The 21,651-nt window shown below is 41.0% G+C and overlaps 1 long non-coding RNA gene across 1 annotated transcript in view; it reads left to right on the top strand.

Annotated features, from left to right (window-relative positions):
* The first annotated feature begins 15,446 nt into the window (after window positions 1-15,446).
* LOC131444703 (uncharacterized) overlaps window positions 15,447-21,651 on the top strand; it is a 76,766-nt gene continuing 70,561 nt past the window's right edge. Inside the window, exon 1 of the long non-coding RNA XR_009233760.1 lies at window positions 15,447-15,527. This is a non-coding gene — a long non-coding RNA (uncharacterized LOC131444703). The remainder of the gene's footprint in view (window positions 15,528-21,651) is intronic.

Raw genomic sequence — 21,651 nt, 5'->3', positions numbered from 1 at the left:
TCTGTCAGCTGTATTGATCAGTGGAGGTGGTTATTAGGACGTAATTTTGGCGTAATGTATTCATTGATGACCAGTTGAAGGCAAGAGTTAAGGGCTGACTGAGAGCTGTTCAATATTGGTAATTGGTTCAGTAGATGTTTTGACAGGGACCTGAGTGATAGGGGGGACTACGTGAGTGGGCAGTTGAGCCGTCAGCAGACAAGTGAAGTCGTGGTGAATATAGCTTTGTGTAAAAAGAATATTTCACAATAAACAAAAGTGTGATATAATGGAAGCCCTCATTTAATAGTGACACATTTAAAACTCAATAAAACCACAGAAGTGGAAATGACCTCTAATTAGAATTGAAAATAATCTTTGTTTATCATAAATTGCTGCTATTTATGCACTGAAACATTTTAATGCTGTAGCTCTTCAAAGATATTTGGACAACAGTATTTGTCCAAATATCACCGTATTTCTCCGGTGATATTATTCAGCTGGGTTTCACCTACAGTAAAGGAGGTGCACTGAGATTCCTGTCAGCTGGAGAATGGGTGTCAGTGGCTGCCTGACTAACTAACTGGCTGGCTGGCCAACAAGCCCCAGGGCAACTCCTTTTTAATCTGCCAGCCTCCCCAAAGCTTCCACAGGAGTAATTACACTTTACACCCAATGGTGAGCAGGGTGAATGTGTGGGCTCTGCACCTCCGTTTCTCATTATCACATACAAATCTCTGCAGTGATTCCTGAGCCCTATTACTCGGGACCGGGTTTTACCTCAAAGTCAAAGTTGAATAACTGCAGCGGGATATTTCCTCAGTCCTTAAGGCGTTATGGAAATTAGGAATCCAGAATAATGTATCTGAATAGCAGCACCTTCCATTAATAGCAGGCGCTGCTGGAACTTTTTTTTCTCGACGTATGTGAAATACGCACAGCCATTATTGAAATGCGAGAGAGCTCCGGATGATAATCTGCTTTTCCAAACTGATTCACTGACAAAAGGAGGCCAACCGTTTTATTACCCGCCCATTCCAAGGTGATAAATTAAGAACCGAATATTAAGCAAGCACTTAATCTTATGTCAATACAGCCTAGTAGTCGTCCCATAAAAGCGTGAACCCTCTAATCATTTACTCCCACAACTGGCACCGTAGTTTCCCACTTGCACGAGCGTATTTATGCATGTATAGTAAAATAATGGGGAGGGGTGATATGAAGACGATCCCACTGTGAGTATTTTGATCAAAGAATTAATAGGAGCTACATGTGCTACTTCAACATTAATTAAACAGTGTAATCTGAAGTGAAAGCCTTTGAGCTGTGATCCAGGGGGACACACTCGAGTTGCCTGCTAAACTCCCACATGACACACTCTACAATTCAGTGCACCTTTAGTAATACGTTGGCCTATTTAGGCTGTCAGTGCTTTCGCCCACTCCTTCGCTCTGCTAAATCAGCTGTATCACACCTTCAAACACTTACTCTGCTCTTCTTAAAACTTGTAATAAGCAAACTCACCTGCAGGTCTCTTGTGGAATGAATGGCTGTTTGCCTGGGTCCTTACTTCCTGGTGTGCTTCCTGATGTTTTGACTGATGCTAATGATTAAATTGCTCATATGTTGGATCATTGCTGATGAAAAGTCAGGAGCAAGATATCGTCTCTGTATTGGCTGATTAAATTGTATTTTAAAGGTCTGGGGAGTAAAAATGTAGGAGAGTTTGGTCGGAAACGAAATACTATTGTTTGTATAAGTGTTTAGTATCGCTTTAAAATTAGGATTGTTTTGTTTTTGCAACCTTAGATTTTCTACAGCGTCTCAAATGGAAAAGGCAGCTAGAATATGTTTTGCATTTTGAAGCAGAAGAATTTCACATGCTGGACCTTTTTCGGTATTTTAGACCGGTAATTAAGATGACAGCCTTTGTCAAGCATTATCCACCGTCTGCTTTGAAAGAAAGCAGACAGAGAGTCATCAGGAGGAAGATTAATAGTGTTTAATGTCGTTTGTGACGACAGTACATTATTAACGTCAATCATGTAAGGAGAGAAAGTTTTACTTTCATGTAAGAGGCAGGGTGTAGGGCTTCGGAAGTCACCTCAGTGCCCTGCCCACAGTGGCTTGGCAGATGTGTAGCGAGGCGACGTGCACAACAGCTGCCTGCTCTAAATCGGGATGCCCATCCTCCGCGTTCTCCCCTCTGCCTTTGATTTCCTGTGGAGCGCAATGTCAGCCATGCTGGAATCGTCATTTGTTACCCTGATACGCATCTGCCTCGCGTAGCTTTTCTCGTGTTATTTATTCTTCATATGGAACTGGGTCAAAAAATGTTCCAACTGCACCTCCGTTTACCCAGTGCTGTCATTTCTGCCACGTGTAGTGGTAAACTGGACCAGGCAAATAATGGATCTGTGTATTTTGGGTTTGAAGCAGGTCGACATCTTCTCTAAATAAAATAAATCACCTTAATCTGCTGAAAGTGTGACCTGTTTTCCAAGATCTCCATTTATGTGTTTCTTTATAGATTGTGGCTTATCATCAGTGAAGCAGTTTTCTGTCAGAGTCTGCAGGAACATGGTCTCTTTTAGCGTCTGTACCACCCTTTTTCCTCACATATTCAAACAAAACCTGCAGGACTGATGTATGATGCAGCATCATGACTGAGCGAGCGGCCTATACCTCTAATGTATCCAGCTGTTTTGCAATATTGACTTGACTGAAAAAACAGATTGGCTTTAAACAAGCACTGACATACAATCTTTTCCTCTTATGGGAGCACTCAGAGCTCCTGCTCTGCCACAGGGATGGAGCCCCTGCTCAAGACGTGGTATATTAAACACTGTATTTCTCTGGAGGTAAATACAGCTGTTTTAGAAGAAATTTTGAAGAAATCAACGTTTTATACTTTCCATGTGGTTCATTCTGGAAGAAATTCAAAATACTTCTTTTGGCAAGATTTTCGGACAAGATTTCAGTCCCAGTGCTGGACACAATCCATACTTCGGTCTTAATAATTGCTGTCAGGGGTATAATTTATAACATAATTCAGCATTTTTCAAATGATAAAAGCAGCAATGCATTTCATATGCACATGCACATTAAAACCTGTGTCCCTGTGTTTGAAAGATTGCAGGCCATTAATCATCCTCCTGAGCTCAGTTTACATTATTCTGTGACTGAAGGTGTGTTTGGCTTCATCCGAGGCGTTTAAAACGTGGTCAACCATGTTGTTATTTTCATTTTATCCTGAATCGTTTCCTCCCTTGTCAAAACACGTCTGCGTGTTATGTACTTTGTTTATTTTTTTTTGTTTTTTTTAAAGGATGTTTATGTGCAGTGTGTTTTCACAGGGGCTTATAATAACCCTGCTGTGTGAAGGATAGTCCCATTAAAACGAATTGAGCCTCTGATCCTCAGAGTCCCTGCTCACAGAGAGAAGGACATCAGTATGCAGACAACGCCCTGCAGTTTTGCAGTGCAGGCTGTGTGAAGCCTGTAAATCATAGTGGGATATGCCGCGAGAATTCATAACAAAATCTGTATCTCTCTATGATACGTCGTCATGGTCTTCTTAATATTCTCCAAAGTGCACCACAGGAGTGGGGGGATAAGCTAGGGAAGTTAAGTGTGGTCTTATTTATGTATTTATTTAATGCCGTTTCTGGGTCAGAGGGAAACTGCAGGGAAGCTGTGAGGCAGCAGGAGTTTGTATCTGTCTCTCATATTGACTTTGGCGATTGATCTGTTGGGCGTAAAGGCGGCGGCGGCCCAAACCGTGTGTATCAGCAAAGTAACGGCAGCTGCTGCTGCACTGACACCAGGGGGCAGCACTTAACATGAATTAGTCACATTGATTAAGGATTCACTGCCACTGTCTTCTTCGGCCACACCTTCTTCTCACTCTCACACCAGATGTGTTTTTCATGCACGAAAATGTCCACGCTAATGATCTGATAATGAATTTCCATCACAGTCTCTGAATTAATGACGAGGGCACCGTTTCTTTCTTCCGCTGGAGGAGGTCAAGAAAGACGTGTGGAGAAGTGAAAAATAATGAACTGTCATGAGATGAGAGTGAACATTAAAATCCAAACCTTTGAAGTAATAGGTTTTATCTCCGCAGACAGAAATGATCACATCATAGGTTTTAGTTTCTAAATCCAAGCATTTCATTTATCCATTTACAGTAAGTCTCTGTTGTCCTCTCTGTGCCCTGACGTCCTCTCACCTGAACATATCCCACTCAGAGGTTCAGCATGCTGTGTGTGCTCAGACTTCACCACTGAGAGGCACTGCAGCTCAAGCAGAATCACGTGGAACCGCAGAACCCGGCTGAACCTTTAGGAGCCGAGGACCAGCCACAACAGCGTCAGCTGCTAACTTCAGTGCCAGCCCCTTAAAGTTGGCCAGGATTTCTAAATCTGCTGAGCTGTCATTTCCTTCCACTCCTCTCTCTCTCTCTCTCTCTCTCTCTACCGCAATACGACTTTTCCACCCGGCTCTCTAAGTAACTTGTTTATGTCTTATTCTTCTTGCACTGCCTCTCTCTTACACTATCTCCCTCTTTTCTTAGAACCACGAGGTCCAATCCAGCTGTCGTCAATCTAATCCCTCTAATTCGGTTAATCTTATTTTCTGGATATGGTCACACTGGTGATCTCCAGTACTGTCCTCTCCAATCTCCCACTCTGCACTCTGATTGCTGCCTGAAATCTCCTCCTGTCTGTCTGCACTTTCCCGCCTCTCCTCCACAACACTTGTACCAAGTAACTGATTGGCACTAATTTGATCCGTCCAGAGTTAATAGAATATCAAATATCAGGGACATGTTTTTAGGCGGTAAATTTAATCCAAATAAATTATACTCCTCTTATATTGTGCACTAATACGCCTCCTGTCATCATTGGCTGTGAAAATGTCAGAGCCGCATTCAGCCTTTTATTTTCTGCATGAATTAGTCACTGGCGTAAATCCCTGAATGATTCATGTTTACGGTATGTTGTTGTGTTTGCTAATTATCGGTGATTGAATTAACATTTTGCAAGTCATCTGTCGTTGCCCTGATGGTTTATTTGATTAATTTAAATCCAACTGCGGCGTTGTATCACGTTTTAGCTTGAAAATCAGCTGTTGGGCTTAAATGTAGTGTTTGTCAAACCTGCTTGCTGCTGTGTGTCCTGCAACCTGATATTCAGATCTTATTTCTGTATATTTTATGGACAAGGTTATTCAGGACTCATTGATATAACCCTTGTCTTTCATGGATCGCCTCTATATATAGGCGCGTGCATCGCATGATGAACTATCCGTTGGTTCCGAGTAGGTTCGTCTTTCATTCAGTATCAGAAGCTGCCAGTGTGCATGCATACATGCGTGTTGGAGGGATTATCAAAGTCTATTAACAGATAAGAGGGACTTTCTCAGTGGAAATCACTGGAGATAGAGTATGTAGGTTAAACAATATGTGTCCCCACTCTCGCCTTTTAATCACATTCGCAGATAAGCTCAGTGTGATTCGGCTCTCGCTGCCCATTTTAACACTTGCTAACAGCCTCACAAACACCACTTGTTTCATCATGCCTTTCTGCCGCCACGCTGTACTTTTTCCCTCCCTCCTTCACTCGCTTTGCCTCGTCTATGTGCGGCTTCGCTCTGCAGCAAATCACTGCGGTGATTGTCCAAAAAAAAACCCTCCTGTTTTCATGTTTAAACTTGAGAAGATACGGAGGGGGGAAAAACACTGCATGTGTCGGGAGGCAGGAATTATATCAGACTCAGAGAGAGGATTAGGGCCAGTCTAACCAGACATTCACAGGTGGCGCTGGGGGGGGAAAGTGGGCCAAACATTACACGCCCTTGTGCCACGTCTCACTGTCTGAGTGTGTTTGTCCTTCTGTGCTTCCTGACAGCTCAAACTCAAAGAATCGCTGTACCTTAATGTGTCTGTCTCTGTTTCCTCTCCCCGTTCATGTCTCGTTTTTTGTGTTCCTACACTCTCCATCTCTCTCTTCCCTCAGCTGTTTCCTTCTGCCCACTCCTCCTCGCCACCCGTGGAACACTTGTGAATTTATAGGTCAACTGTCTGACAATTTCAGGTCCATCTTATTTAATTTCCTCCCAAAGGATGTGAGGAAAATGACTTACCTGCCGCAGCTCGGTTCCCCGAGCTGTGACTGCCACGCTGTCTGCTCGACTGATGGACTGTCGGAATCTAATTTGCACTGTTCTGAAAGTCATGCATCGTAAAGGGAGGTGTCTAATTAAAAGGAGAGGGAGCAACATGAAAAACTGTGATCATGAGTCGTTTCATTTTTGAGGATTGATTTGAGATCAGTAACATCATCATTGGTATTATGTTGCAGTAAGACAAATGAATACTCTTTCACTGAGTTTTCTTATTCGTCCATTCTTGTTTTTGTTCGTTTTTGCTGTCTCTAAGTATCCTCCAGGATCTTTTCTCTCCCGCACTGTACGCAGCTGCCTTCTCGTCTTCGATCTATCTTCTTTTCCCTAGTGAAATATGGATGTGTTCGGGATGACTGCAATGCAGCTGAAACAACAGCAGCGGTTTTAGAGATCAGACAAAAAGGGGAGGGTGGCAGCCTGTCATCTAGGTCTGGAGGTTTAAGTAGCTCCTGTGCTTTCGGGATCTGGATTGGACTTTAGCAGCGGGGCAGATGAGTAGTAGGCGTGGTCACCAGATCCTCAAAGCTCTGGACAAAAGAAACCCAAACACCCCTAGTGTGGGAATAAAAAAAAAAAAAAACTGAGATGAAACAAGACTCAAGAAAAACTGAAGTATAAAAAAAACTTTTGTGTATCTGCAGTACTTTCAGTTGCCTGACCCTGACCTGAGTGCTTCTCAGAGTTTTGACTCATCCTCTTGCGATCAATGCGAACGAGCGAGGCAGGTGTTTTCCAATCTGCATTATCCATTATTTCACTATTGCTCTCGCAGCTCAGCCCAGTATCCACATCCACTGATCATCACTGAAGTAGATATAACACTGATTTTATGGCTTTAGAATAATTGCCATTGGGGAGTGTTCAGTGTTCTCTACCTAGAATAGCTATACATAAGAGAGAGAGACATATTATATGTTGTTATGTAAAAGAAAAACATTTTTTTTTTGTTTTTTCTATAAATTAATTGAAAAAGCAAAAAAAACAAAACAATAAATGCTTGCTTAGTATTAACCTGGCTGATGTGTGAATTGATTGATGACACAAGCTAAGGTTTTAAAGCTGTGTAGCCAGACAAGCAGTTTCTGTTTGAGTCCGTGCTCTAATCCAGTTACCGTCCCTCTGACACTTAAGCTTAGAAAATACAGTACATTTGTTATAGATTAAATCAGTGGTTGTCACAGATTTTGGCATGTAAGTGTGGAGAGGACCGTCTGATTTGTTGACTTCAACACAATATTGTTTCCCGGCTTATGTGTGTTTCATATAATTAACAGATTAAACCTCTAAACAATCATATAATCCAATATTTCACTACTCGGCCCTGACCTGACTCTGACTCTTTACTCTGCCTTTCCCTTTGAGACTTTTGCACAGTACTGCACTATTGCTGGTGAAATGTTGAGGGTGTAGTCGCTTGTGAAATATGTCTCTGACGTTCTCTAAGGCATTCAGAACAAGTCATTTTCACAGAATCCAATTGTGTCGCATCTCGAAGATCGGCGCTCTGTCAGTGTCAGCTCAGGATGACGGATAATTAGCGACAGTGGAAATGACTTTTGAAGCAGACCCGCATTCCCGCTGAATTCCCTCGTCAGTTCTCGTCGTGATAGGACAGTGATTCCAGAAGTACCACGAGTTGGATAAGAGCACAATAGCATTTAGTTTTCAACGGAGTAAGACTGATTTCAATCTTATCCTCGCTACCGCGACATAAAATAGGTTCTGCTCCATCAAATGCATGCACATAGTTTCTAATTTTGAGCAAAATTAATGCCTATCTGCAGGAAAAATATCATGTAGTGAAGTGAGGTGTTGCTCTTTCAGCTTCACACATGGCCATTAACTTTTAATCTGACCTCACATTATGTTCTCATTAACATAATTAAAAGTGGGGAAAATTGTAACTTAAAATTTACCTACAAATGAATGTTTTGCTGATGTGCAAACAAACCATCAGATGAAACAAATTACCATAATAGTCTGTTCAAAATGTTCTTAATTATTGCTGGTTCTTTGGAGACGGATTCATTTATATAACATAAATCACTCACAGTTTAAACAGTTGGCTGTTAACTCTCATATTCTTAGATAATGTTACAAGAAAGAGAGATTTATGTAACAGTTTTGTATATGATACAAATGTATATATTATATATAAAAATTCAAAACTGGATGTGAGTGATTTTGACTGTTTAAGTATGTATATCTACTGCATTGAGTATGAATATGTACATTTACTATTTTGATAATTGATTAATGAGTCTGAATGTTTCTTTATTTAGAAAAAAGCTCTTTGTTTTTTCAGCACCTTAAATGTGTATATGTTTGTTTTTTCTCCATATAACAAAACAATAATTAAAACTAAATCAGTTTAATTTTTCAGCATTTTCTAACATTTTATGGATCAAACAACAAATGGATTCATCGATAATTAGTTGCATAACATGTTGCACCCTGGGAGGTTTATTACAGCCTAACTGAAGGAGGTCACAGCACCACACCTGTCCTTTTAGGCAAACTTCATACAGGAAGTAATTTGAATTAATAAGGAAAATAAAAAAACTGTGGAAAACACAGCTCTGGAGAGGAAACTGGTGCCATGTGCGAATTGCAAGGGTCTTGATTTAAAACCCACCTTTGTACCTTGACCCTTTTCATCTCTGAGTCGGCAGAGTTCGATAGTGTGCACTCAGCATCACGCTGCCTCGTACAGAGGGAGCTGAAGGAGATTAAGATGTAGAAGATGGGAGGACCTGGGACTCTTGAGTGAATATCCAGGGGTTGGAAGGGTCAAAGGGAGGCAGTGGTCATCTGAGACCTGCTTTGATCTGCTGGTCAATGATGTAATAATGCGTGTGGGCGAGTATTTTACCTGAAACCAGACGTTCCATAGTGCCAGATCTGCTCAGGCTTCGTCAGAGGAAGTTGATTTACTTCCTACACTGTGATACCTTGCCAAAATACATAGTATTATTCAGTGTATAAATGCAGTCATTCACCCTGGTAAAGTCAAACACATCATGTATTAATGTCAAAGTCCTGGGCCAAGGATGCACATTAATGATAGTTGATTTATGACCCGTATCAGCAACCAGTGAAACTGTATGTATCATCACACAACTCACTTTGATTTCCACTTTCCTCATCAACACCCGCATCATTTCCTCACCACATGCTCCCTGGAGCTGCACAACATTAATAAGTTGCGCTGATTGGGTTAGAGATAAAAGAGAAACATCTGCAACCAATAATTAATAGTAATATTTAATTCACTTCAAACTCTTAAATACCAAATTACACTTGATTTTTTCTTATTTATCTTAGGAAATGTGCCAGACATCTAGCACCAGGTTCCAGTAATGTACAATATTTTGGAGGCATATTTCAACTGCAGATCTTTTAATGACTAAAGAGACACCGTCCAAGAAAGGAAACAGAAGTAAAAAGTCTACCAATAAATGAATAAACCTGAATGATGGTAATAGGGACTAGGGAAAAAAAACATGTTGTAATTTTCTACACACACACCACACAGTGTGCTATTTTCCTTTAACACCTTGTGTTTGTCATGAATTAATTGACAATTTTTATTTTTTTTCCCACCAAAAGCTGTAATTCTCATTAGAATAGTATTCTATTTCTCTTGATGACGCACAGCGCTGTGACGGCTGCTGCATGAAGTGATGTTTACATTGTGTTTTCATGGAACAACATAATGCGCTGCAGCCCCCGGAGTCTGTCCCCGCCTGTTCGTCTGTCCGTCTTCCCGTCGATGAAGCTGTCAATCTGCAGTAATGGAGGGTTCATTCGTGACCCTGACATGCACCAAACAACATGTCAGAGCTGTCTGTCATTTTAAAAGAGTGCAAGCGTTTGCCTCCGGTGCTTACTGAAAATCCTATTTTAATTTTCTGCTTTTTCTACATCATGTTTTGTCAATTCACAGGGATAATCCTGGTCACTGCCGAGGTGAATAGAAACAGCAGTTTGTATGAACTCTGTTGCCCCCAGTCACCCGTCGTCGTCTCTTCTGCCCTGCATTGCTTTCCTGACACAATGTCAGTCTCTCCTGTGTCTCTATTAGCCTCAGCCCACCGTCACTGACCCACCCTTTTCCATTCCTCCCCCTTTTACCTCAACCCCCTGGAGAGGAGCGATACTGCTGATGCATCACCACCCAAGATAATTTGTTTAAATGACAGATTAGAAGGGTAACTCGATTTGTGTTCGATACAGTATGTAGTGTCTGTTACCAATCTAATAATGCCAACCTCCCCCCCTCTGCTTTGCATCCTCCTCTTGGCCCCTCCCCTCTCAACATACCCTGCCCCCAAGCTTGTATCTGCTGCAGTATCCTCCCAGTTCCATGAGAAAGAAAGAGGGGGGAGCAGTGGCGGCTCGTCTCCAGGGCTATAACACGATCGCAGGCAGTGGCCACCAAGGCCTCCACATTAATTGAATTGCGAGGCCGGGAAGCTGCAAGGTTTTGCGAGGCGTTCACTGACACATTGATCGGCGCACGGGGGTTTCAGAAAATATGCCTCGCAGTCGCAGCCAATCAATCAAACAATTAAGCCTGGTCTCTCGCTGGCTCTGCTGCATTTAAGTCTAACCTCTCAGCTCCTGGTGTTGCACCTTCCAAATTAATTGCTTCTCACCACAGAATAGACCCACCGACTCTCAGTGCTCTTTGTACCTTGGGAAAAGGTAACTGTGAGTGTGCACTTTGCTCAGTTGTCATTTCTATAAAGCCTCTGAGTAATCGTTGGAAATAGGCAATCCCCTTGTAGTATTATTATGTTAAAAGCATGCTCAGTTCCACCTGCCTTTCTCTCTCTTGTGTATATTCTTTATTGGATTTTAGTGGCGCAAGAACAACAGCATGTCAGCTCTTGTTTTACTATCTAGGAATCTTTCTGATTTAGGAGGACGTGCATCTAGTGAAGTGAAGGAGCAAAGGGCAGGGGTCATCTCTGCAGCCATTCCTGCAACATGCCCCTCCTTCATCCATCTCCTCCGCCTTTTTTTTCCCCTGTACTCTTTTCCCCTCCTTCCAGTCTTACAGGGCAGTAAAGCCACGCACTACAACAGCAGCAGGAGGATTATTCCTGGTTCATGGCTTCGTGACTGGAATTTGCTGCTGCACTCCTCCAGCCATATGGCATTATCAATTATTTTTACTATGGCAGAGCCTGTCACCTTAAGACTGTGCCTCCCTGGCACACTGGACCAGCAAGCTTTTGCCAGAGGGGGTTTAGTGTCTTGCTCACATGCTGCCTCTTTGCCCCTCTGTTTTATCTTCTACTCACCCAATTTTTACACCTCATATCAACTTCTTCTCTGTCACATCATCATCATTTTGGGCTGTAACATGTGAAAGGATTTAGAAGAGACTGTAAGTCTACCCTGATACATCTTGAATGTCCGTTGAAAGCCCGGCTCCATAAGCTCTTACTATTGCCCTTCTTCAGCAGAGATCAGCACGACTACTGGCATCATGTGATAAATCAAAGGTGTCTCTTTTTTTAGGAACATGTCCTTAATCTTTTTCGAATGGCCACCTGGCCTGATTTGTGACCTTGAGGATATGCGTCTGATGCTGGGAGGAGCTGCGGGACGTCACACGCGCACACATGCTCACATACGATGACCTGTGCATTTGTTGCATGTCTGTCCTTGGACTGTAAACACACACACACACACACATACACACACACAAGGGACAAGCAAAGGACCTTGGATGTCACCAAATACAGATTGAAGGTGTTGAGGAGTAATTCTGTCATCAAGGTGACAGTCGAACTCTGAGATTCACCCAAGTGATCAGTCTGCACATTTAAAATGGCTGCATTACAGTGTTCATTCACACACAGACACATCATTTTTTTTTTATCAACTTTGAAGCTATTTGGTTAATTTTAGCATGTCCATAACAGGCAGAACTGCTTTATTTTAAGGCATCTCTACTTGACCTAGACCCTCGTTTTTCTTCTCCTCTGCTCGAGATTCTTCTGAGAGGGGTAGTGAGGCTTTTCACGTACAGTATCTTTCAGTAATTCTGATGCTTAGCAACAAGCTGCTCTCTGCTCACTCTGGTGACATCCCCCTTGTGCTGAAGTGGTGCGAGCTGTGTTATTGGGTGGTTAGTAGTATGTAGAATTTATTTTGTGAATATACTGGCTGCACCATTATTAAGTTGTTAATTTTCCAAGACATCATTTTATGTCTTAATAAAACATGTTTTTTTCTTTTTAGTGTATGTTTGTATTTCCCCAGTGCTATTATATTCGACTTCTGTCCACATCAGAATATAATCCAATACACAATGAGTTTAAATTCCTGTCTTAACACAGCATACAGATAGGTTTAATGTTACTGCACCCAGATGAGAGATTTCCTTGGGATAATATTTGTGTATTAAGATAGAGAAGCATGCAGTCTTTTCCCCATGGACACCACTATCACTATAGTGAATGTTAGTGAATGTCTCTGTTTTATGTGCCACTTTTTTAAGTATGCATGTTTTCATTCATGAAAAAGGCTTAGGTATTTTTATTATTATTATTATTATTATTATAACTGAAATGTTTGCTATAGTCATGTGTGATGTTTTTTTGTGTTTTGGGTGTGCAGCATTCTTTCATAGGACGAAATGTTAGGATTAAATTTAAAGTGAGTTTTTTGTAAGTGATTTATGATGATGAATCATAATACAACGCATACAATTATGAGGATTAAAGTCAATTGTTTCTTTGTTCAGAGAGTGCATAATACATAATGTTTAATGATTCTTGCAATTAATGTTAAATATTCAGACTACAGGAGTGCTGTTAAATATAAATATAAAAGAATAAGCCTAAACAAAGCAATGAAAAGTGAGAAGGCTTGCATTTAGACCATTTCCATTATATTGAAATCATTCAGGATTTTTCTACTTATATTCCATCCAATTGAACACTGATTTGCTAAATTGTTGTAGGTGTCTCGACGACATGGACGGACAATGGATGTGCGATGAAAGCCAGCTGGCAGAGATTGGCAAGGACTGAGGAGGGAGAAGCATTCGTATTGTGTTCCCTTAATTTGTCTTTTTATGATTATGTCGTCCGTCAGCTTCCACAATGTTCTGCTTGAATTGCATGCGCCGCTCGCCCTGTGTCTTACTTCTATGCAGTGCAGCCAGGGCAGCCAGAGACAATGGAGGCTGCTAATGGCCATCACACTCCCAATCTCCAATTACCTAAAGAGGGGAGCTGGTTAATTACTTTTTATAATGTTCACCAGCCAGTGCTTTAGGCTCTGAGATGTGTTATTCCGCACAGCGAGGGTGATTCATTGTGTTTCTACATCCACTTTACAGCCCCCAAAATAGAACAGCTCCACCTGGACCTGCCTTATTTCACATTCTCCTATTAAACATATTAATGGGCCACAGATCATATATTTTAAAGTAGCTAATTAATGCATGTATGGTATAATTATACATACATTAAAGATGAGCAATAGCCAATTCATGTATGTTTTATTTTGCCCACAGCTGCCTTTATGTGGTGTGGCAAACAGCAATTAGTGTTTTGAAAGGCTAACTGCGTCTGACAGTGTCTTACCTGTCAGTGGCTCGGTGTCGGAGAGCTTGTTAATTAGCTGTCCGTTTCCACGTCTGTGTCGGAGAGAAAGTAAGTAAAACACTGGAGCACACGTTTGTAGAGATCGGAGGGAAGACGACACTCCGAAACACTCACTGGAAGCCGACAGATGCATTTTGATGACTGATGGTTCTGTGTTTGTGTGTAGTGAATTTAAACTCGTAAGCCTGTGTGTGAGACAGAGAGAGAGACGGAGAGAGAGGGGTGTGTGTCCCATCTTGAATTTGAGACCGTCTTTGTGCTGACTGCTGACAGTGTGCAGGTTCACTGTGGAAAGCTGCTGAGGAATCCCACAGGGATCCTATTAGGGACACTTCATCTCTATGCTGAGGCTGCAGACATACAGGACACACACACACACACACACACAGTCACTCACATTGTAAGTGGAGAGGTACTATCATTTTGTACATTTACTGCAAAGTGTTGTACTTCTGACCTCAGTAGTTATGTAGACTTAAAACACTTTTAAAACTGTAAATAATCCAACCATAAATTCTTAGTCAGTGCCTTTGGCTCATCTATTTATATTTGTTCTTATGTTCAAATCACGCTTTTATTCTTGTTTAAGCATGTGTATAGTTCAAATGTGTATTAATATTTATTAGGTATCTATTCCAGAACAAAGCATGAACTGTAAAGGTTGCAAATCAAACACCCCCCCGCCACAAACATACTGCTATAGTATCAGCAGCTACACTGCCGCCCATTATGTTCCAATGTTCCCCTCCCCCTTTGTTTGGTACAGTAACTAAGATGAAGAGGTGTAAGAGGCAGCGTACTATTGAACTGTCTAAAGGGCACAGATTGATCTGGGTTGGGAGTCGTCAATAAGTGACCCTCATGATAATCAAAGGCACATCAATATATGACCCTGTTGCTAAAATGCAGATCAATACACAACCTTGTTATTATCATGTAATGATTTAATCAAGCTTAAAATGTCCGTCTGCAGCGTCCTCAAGCGCCTGTAAACACTGAAGTGAGTCTAAAGAGTTAATTTTTTTATTTTTTTTTTAATTGTCAATAAATCTTATTTTCAATTACATTTTAAAGTAAAAGCGTACTTTTTTTTATTTCTTGCAAAATAACCTTTGACCAAGAACAGAAAGATGCAAACAAACCTAATCAGTATGTGAACAGAGTTAATGTACATTCTACATGTGTGATGGTGATGCTCTTTGGACAGAATTGGAAGAGCGGTTATTGAGGGTCTAATGGACACATACCACAAGCCCTGTATCTCTGTAATTCCTCCCCGAGGTCCTGTCATGTGATCATTTAGAGCGTTTGGGAGGGAGAGGGTGAAATAAAAACCCTTTCATCGTCAGATTATGGGGTCTTTTTCTTTATTTGTGGATTTAGACTCATTAAGACTGGTGTGCCTTGTCAATTTTCTTCCCTAATATGCTAGGCGGGCATGTCCAACAGCCTCAGTGGACTGGAAACAATGACATAAAGGAGGCTATGTAATGCATATAAAATGCAGGCATCCACGCTGCTGTAGCTTGGAGGTTTCACTCTTTGCGGTCCTAATATCATCCATGCTGAAATGGAAAATGAGCTCTGGAGCACTGCTGCTGTTGTTGTAATATATTGATTCCACTAAAAGTCTCCTCCTTCTTTTACAGATATTTTGCTCTTTTGTCCATGGAGACAGTGTCAGGCATTCAGACACATCGCACACAAGCACGTTGAAGGCATTAATTGGTGAGGATCGATAATCTAATCACCGGTTTACGTTAAAAACTACACAGATGTACATCCTATCAGTGCTGATTGTCCACACAGCTGTATCCATATAGCTTTAGTGGTGAAAACAGAGCGGTATTTGAACTGCCGAGGAGGACAAGCAATGTGTTTGGCTCTCAGTCAAGATGAAATGACCTTCATTCACAACTGTCCAGACAGCATGGATCCCCCATGATGAGTGAAATGCTTGGTTCTGTTCATTAGATGCTTTTCTCGAGTCCCTGCTTCTGAAACGGATTCTTCCATCTTAGAAGAAGTGGGGGAGGGGCTGATGGGAGGATACCTCAAGGTAAGCAAGGCAAAGGGACACCTAAATACTTAAAGTAATACAAATACAAGTAAAATATTAAATACTACACATGCAAATTAAATTCATCTGACAGCAGATTTGTCAATTCCTCTTATTGCAAATGCTGAGGATCACTTCAGGTCGTCCCCAGCCATGCGTTGTATCTGGGACTCCAGTTCACCCACATATACAGTGGACACATGATGGATGGGTCACACAAGAAAGACTCGTGTCAGTTTAATCATGGCAGCAGGTGTAGCAAAGTGAGAAACCCCACACTGCTAAGGAACCATGATTGATTCAATGGTGGCGGTCCATAGCACACACTAGTAGTGTCGAGAGGGGAAATAACGAGCAGCCAGAGAAGGATCGAGTGACCAGGAAGGAAAGTGCAATGAGGTTTTTCTGGACAGGACCCTGGAAATTGTGATATAAATGATGAGGTAATCTGAGAGCAAAGGTGCTTTGCTTCTTGAAAGATACAGGCACATAAAACAAACACATATTCAGCTGTATTGTGAGGCTTTTTTTTTTTTCATAAGCAATCTAAGGCCACTTACACTGGCCAGTGCTTCATTGTGGAAGTTGTCCAAGGAAATAATGATTGCTCCTGCTGGCCGGCATCCACATTCTCACTTGGAGAGTGAAGCAGAGCAGTGATCATGACGGACACAAACAAGTGTATTGACACTGTTTCACTGTATCTCATTGAAACACCCTTTTCCTGACTCAAAACAGTAGGTAACGCACATGCTTAGACACTTATAGAATAAAAGCCTATAGTGCGTATAGAATCAAATCAATGTTCCACTTAGCTAATGCTTCTGTAGTTCTTTTTGAATTGTGGGGATTTTCTTGTGCAAGTTGTGTCCATGAAAGTCCCACAGTGTGGGCTCGCCTTAACCCTGCATAAGCTGATTGTTCCTCATTAGATGTGTAGATTAGATCAGGACTGTAAACCTGTCCAAGGACTCTCTGACCTTCTACTTGCAGCTTTCTACTTTAAATATTAACATGGCAACAGTTTCAGGGTTCAGTCGCCCTTTTGATCGTCCGTTGCTCCTCGCACCTGCTTTGATGTGTGTGTGTGTGTGTGTGTGTGCAGGCCCAGTGATGTCATAGCTTAATTAGGCAACAGTGATTCAGTGGTGAATAATTATCTTCACTCAAGTATTCCTCCATCTATTTACATAATAATAGGTTATACAGGTCAGCAGGTTCTACAGTAAGAGGAACAGACTATCTTTAAACCTTAATCTGACAAAATTATTGAACAATATAGTAGAAAAAACTGTAGATTAGTTTAAATGTCTAAAAATCCAGTGGTGTAAACCTACAAGACCTCCTGAATGTTTAAATGCACTTAGTAGCACAAATCCACTGTGAAGTCACAAAATGAAGCATCTATGCGTGAAATTATGATCATATGCTCTAATGACATCATCATGACCTTAACATGAAGTCAGAAAATGACGTCACAAGGTTTGAAACTGAGACGTATAATCATAGGTTTTCTATTTGCATAAAAAAATGAAATTAGGCAAGATGAATACATTTATTTTCAGTCGTTTCCGGCAACATTGTTGTTTGTCGTATCAGAGTGTGGTGTGTGATATTTCTGCTCTGGTACAAAAACTGAGCTCTTCAAAATCAACTCTTAATAGGAAGAACATATTTATAGAGACCAAACAGAGAAGACAGACTCTTTTCTTTTTCTCATCCAACTTTTAATAGATCTGAAGCAGGTTAAAAGGAACTGGAGAATATATCTTGAAGTGGGTCTTTGTTGAGATGCACCTTTTGTGTTGGAGCACTTCTAGTTAATTTGATTTTGACAAAGAAGGGTAGAGAAGAAGATTATGATTCAGATATGATGTAGTGCACCTTCCGCAGTTGACATAACCAAGGCAACAAAAGAAAGGCAAGGCTGTCTTTATGTGCCTTTAGTGACTAATATGCCTGTAAGTGCTGAGCTGTGTTGGTCATGGGTTTTTCACATTATGTGTCATACAAGGGAAGGACTCCAGTCGCCCACAAACATTTACCACCGGTCCTTACTATCACTTTGTTTGTCAGATTGACTGCTTTTTAAAAGGGTGATTACAAAAGACACTAAAATCATGTTTTCAAATTTCAAACTTGACTGGACTGAGTATAAATGAAGTAAGAAAATGAAGCGATGGAGACCAGAAGAATGGGAATTAATGATTCATGATTTCATTATGCCTTCAGGTTTAACTTGTGACTTCAACGCTGCTTTGACATTGTGTCCCTCTGACAGCCTCTGTCCCTGTTGTAAGACACCCAACACTGGCACCAGTGAGTTTTGGTTGTGTGTGTGTGTGTGTGTGTGTGTGTGTTTTAAATCCGACTGCAATGACAAACACGCTTCCAAATATGCACTTCACTCAAACACATACACAATAAATTGACTTTTATACCATTTTCACATTAAAGAAATGACAAAGCCATAGTTGTGCACACACACACACACATATTTGTGTACATCATTCTTAGTGAGGACACTCATAGACGTCCCCTAGCCGTCTAACCCACTAACCATTACCCTAAAATCAAGTCTCAACCTTCAAAAAGGCCTTTAAAGTTGTGAGGACCAACCAAACTGTCCTCACAAGGATGTTTTTGAATCAAACACAACATTATCTACAGTACACACACATGCTTTGCCAGCAAGGCTCAATTGCTCACTGCCTTACTCTGGCAGATTTTGGGCTCTCTCCTGATTACTGTAACTTTAGAAGAGCTTTTGATGTGTCACTCAGCAGACTGTTCTCATGCCTTCATCTCAGTTTGTACTTGGTGCTGCCCAGCTCCGCACACCTCACAGTAAGCAGTGGAAAAATGCTTTCTGATTACATGCCAAAGTGTTTAAGACTAGGGTCCAGTTTCCTCTTTTAGTGGGGCTAAGAAGGGTGAAATAAATAACACGGTTGTACACGCGACAAAATGTTCCTCCGCTTTTGGCTTTTCACAACTCAATTAAACGTATTTATCCTTGTGAACAAACTCACTGACCACAGCAGTTCTACTAAAACGGACAATATCTATATATTAAGGATATTTAGAAACCATCGGGTGAAGAAAATATCCTTCACGCTTAAGAAGAAATTCCATCTGTTGTTGTGGACAAACCTCCAAATGCCAGATGCAGCAACATGTCAGATTTGAGATGGAGAATAATGACCATCGTGACCTGTTGATGGACGATATCGTGGGTGGTTTGGGTGATCTGTTCATTCTACAGTGGCGGCACACTGGCTTGTAGATTTAGATGGGAACAGGCGTCCTCCTGTCTGTCTGTGTCTTTATTTGGTCTAAATGGCCATTGGTCAAGTACGATGACAGGTCATTTAGACCTAATTTGTTACAGGACTACTTGACTGTTCTGCAAAGGAGGTGATAAAGAGAATCAGAGAGAGAGAGAGAGAGAGAGAGTCATAGACAGGAAGCAAGGAAAAAAAGGCGGCCGTACAACAGCAGTGAGAGAGAGAGTGTGTGTGTCGTATAGACACTGAGATGCATTTTGATGGTTTTAATGTGTATAAGAAGAGGAACTTAAGCCAGTGTCAGTCCCAGTTCTTCAGAGAAATGAAATCCTCGGCTTTAATCCAGAGACTTCTTAAATCTTTCCAGTGCTTTCTCACCATTAGGACATGGCTACTTTGGAGCAGGTTACAGGCTGTGGACCAAACAACAGCTGCTGTTTTGTTTTTACTGCATTAATGTGTAGGGCATACAGTGCTATCCTGGTAAACAAGCTGTATTTTCCGTGCTATTGTGCTATTTTTTTTTTTTTTTTTACCTTTTTTGCCCTCATCCTACTCACATACACGCATATTAAAACTGCTTATCGTGCGTTCATGTAAAAGCTATTGATTTTCTTCCTTTTCATTTCTCAGAGGATCAATAACTGTCTAAGACAATGCATGTGGACACGCAGCTGAAAATCCGGGTACAAGGCTTTTGATGTCTTCATTTTGTTTCCTGGGTTTCACAATATGCTAATTGGCGTCTCTCTCTCTCTGAGAGCATTGTTCAGCATCAGCTATGTTGCTTTCAATGGAAAGATACAGTTTACCGTTGCCTTTAGTGGCTAGCTGTTGCTAACCATTGTTATTGGTTGACCACTCCTTGTCTGTAGCAGTTTGTTGTTTCAGTGTTTATGGATGTGTACTGTGCAAAGCCTGAGGCCACTGTTCAATTTGTTGTTTCAGCAATGCTTTAATGACCATTAAATATAATGACATTGCGACTTTTTGCGTAGGGCTGTAAATACAAAATACATTTAAGATAAGTTTTGTTTTTTTAATAACACTAAGACTATTACTACTGTCATTAAGTTCCCCTTTTTTAATAACTGTTGCATTAAAAGGGCCTCATGCTACGCAGGCCTTTGTGGTTTAATAATAGCATTCATATTTGTTCAGCCTCATGCGTCTAAATTAACTTCTACACAATGTCATTACTGTGTTCCATTAAATATTCATGGACCTGAATGAAAAGCATTAGACGGTAATTAGGTGTTAGTAAATGCACTGACTAATCCTTTGTGGGGCATAAAACCCTGATTGACAGCTGTCAGCTTAATATCTTGTTTAGTTTCATTCACAAATCACACTGTGTATATATGTAAGTATTCCATAGAATAGAGTTTGCATACTGTGTGTTTTATTTACTGACATATGTGTCACCCCAGCTTCATCAGGCTTAGGTTTGTTTGCTCATTTATGTGATGATATTATGATGTGGCCGCGTTGACATTCCATCTGTTTGGCCATTATGGAAAATGCCTCATTGCAAGTCATGATCCCATAAATCTTCCAGCTGTCTAAAATAGACACAAATACCAGTATACAACTGCTGCTTAACAACCTACATGATTCAACCTTTGTGTTTGTTATTATTAATAGTCTTAACTTTATTTTCACTATAATATTCAGAGGAAGCCTAGTCACTCTGTGTTTTGGGAACCAAATGACCTAAATCCAATTATTTCACATTTTACTCCTAAAAGTTTAGGTTTAAAGACATAATTTACTACACATCTACATATTAAGTGAGGCTCATTTCGCCAGTGAGACGGTGCACGGTGAGGATGGAGAAAAGAAAGCTGGAATTATGGAGCAGGAAACAGACAAATGAGGGCGAGACAGGGGAAACACAATGGGCTTGACAGCACCTGCTGCAGCCTCAAAGACTGCTGTCGCCACAACCCCCCCTTCTTCCTGTCAACACCATAGAGGAATGCTGCCACATGCAGTGGCAGGTGACACCTCCATGGCTCATTATAATAATACCACGCGTATGCAAACACACACACACATTTGCACCAACAATATAAAGTGGATGCATGTGTCCTTGTGCAACATGATTCAGTTCTCTTAAAATGAACCTGCATCTTACTTGTGTCAAACTAACTCATCCCTTAGACCACAGAGATGTTGTTCTTGACGTCCTGCTTTGCTTAATGTGCCGCAGAGTGATGGACATACCAATTAATCAAGACTTGTGTCTCAATTACGTTTATGGCCCAAAAACAATATAATTGGAGCAAAACAATTATTTTAAATCGGGGGCTTTTATTCTGAGAAGAATGCTTTTAATGTTGTAATGGTGTTGGACTTCCTGTCCTGCACGCCATCTGGCAAAGTTAGAATAGAGTCGTTCAGTAGAATCCCTGGGTTAAACACGCAGCATGAATGAAGATAAATACAGTCATTTATGAGGTTAATTTGAAGTTTCATTTGTTTTCATTGTGATGAGTAATCGTCA

The sequence above is a fragment of the Solea solea genome, chromosome 18 (genome assembly GCF_958295425.1).
Source record: "Solea solea chromosome 18, fSolSol10.1, whole genome shotgun sequence".
Classification (NCBI taxonomy): domain Eukaryota; kingdom Metazoa; phylum Chordata; class Actinopteri; order Pleuronectiformes; family Soleidae; genus Solea; species Solea solea.
This window is presented reverse-complemented; position numbering and strand designations above follow the sequence as displayed.